Here is a 787-nt window from a genome sequence, read left to right as displayed (position 1 = left end):
TTCCCTACACACCCCCAGAGCTACATCCCCCCAAGAGTCCTTCCTTACACACACCCAGAGCTACACCCCCCCCCCCCCAAGAGTCCTTCCCTACACACCCCCAGAGCTACATCACCCAAGAGTCCTTTCCCTACACACTCCAGAGCTACATCACCTGAGAGCCACTTCCCTACACACCCCCAGAGCTACATCACCCAAGAGTCCTTTCCCTACACACCCCCAGAGCTACATCACCCAAGAGCCACTTCCCTACACACCCCCAGAGCTACATCACCCAAGAGTCCTTTCCCTACACACACCCAGAGCTACATCACCCAAGAGTCCTTTCCCTACACACCCCTAGAGCTACATCACCCAAAAGTCCTTTCCCTACACACCCCAAGAGCTACATCACCGAAGAGTCTTTTCCCTACACACCCCCAGAGCTACATCACCCAAGAGTCTTTTCCCTACACACCCCCAGAGCTACATCACCCAAGAGTCCTTTCCCTACACACCCCCAGAGCTACATCACCCAAGAGCCACTTCCCTACACACTCCAGAGCTACATCACCTGTTAGCCCTTCCCTACACCCCCCCAGAGGTACATCACCCAAGAGCCACTTCCCTGCACACCCCCAGAGCTACATCACCCAAGAGCTCCATCCCTACACACTCCAAGATGGACACCTCTCAAGAGCTCCTTCCCTATACAAACCCCCATATACTGTATACAGACTGATTAATAAAATAATACATTAGAGGTGACCGTCTCTCTGTAAAATTCACTTCTACATTGCAGGTTTTA

This window comes from Rana temporaria, chromosome 2 (genome assembly GCF_905171775.1).
Source record: "Rana temporaria chromosome 2, aRanTem1.1, whole genome shotgun sequence".
In the NCBI taxonomy this organism is placed as follows: Eukaryota; Metazoa; Chordata; class Amphibia; order Anura; family Ranidae; genus Rana; species Rana temporaria.
This window is presented reverse-complemented; position numbering follows the sequence as displayed.